This window comes from Neophocaena asiaeorientalis, unplaced genomic scaffold, assembly GCF_003031525.2.
Source record: "Neophocaena asiaeorientalis asiaeorientalis breed wild unplaced genomic scaffold, Neophocaena_asiaeorientalis_V1.1 scaffold629, whole genome shotgun sequence".
In the NCBI taxonomy this organism is placed as follows: domain Eukaryota; kingdom Metazoa; phylum Chordata; class Mammalia; order Artiodactyla; family Phocoenidae; genus Neophocaena; species Neophocaena asiaeorientalis.
This window is the reverse complement of record NW_020175468.1, coordinates 1,684,235-1,684,578: the sequence shown is the minus strand read 5'-3', so window position 1 is coordinate 1,684,578 and position 344 is coordinate 1,684,235.

Genomic DNA, 344 nt, shown 5'->3' with positions numbered 1-344 from the left:
TCCCAGGCTCCCTCCTCTCTCTGGTCTCTGCCCATCATCCATCTGGGTCTCCGTCCCCCTAGCTCTTGTTCTTTTACTACCTCCTTCCCCGTGTCTTTTTCCCCTCCTCCGTCTCTTTTCCCCCTCTGTCACTGCCTTTTCTCTTTCTGTCCTTTTTCTTTCTTTCCCTTCCCTGGGCCTCTATCCCCCACCCCCACCCCGTGCCTCTTTCACCCCTTTCTGAATCCCTGTCCCCCTTTTTCTGGGTCTCTGTCCCCACTTCTTTGGGGCTCTGTCCTGCTGTCCTTCAGTCTCTGTCCCTCCCTCTGGATTTCTGTCCCTTTCTCTCAGGCTCCCACCGCATC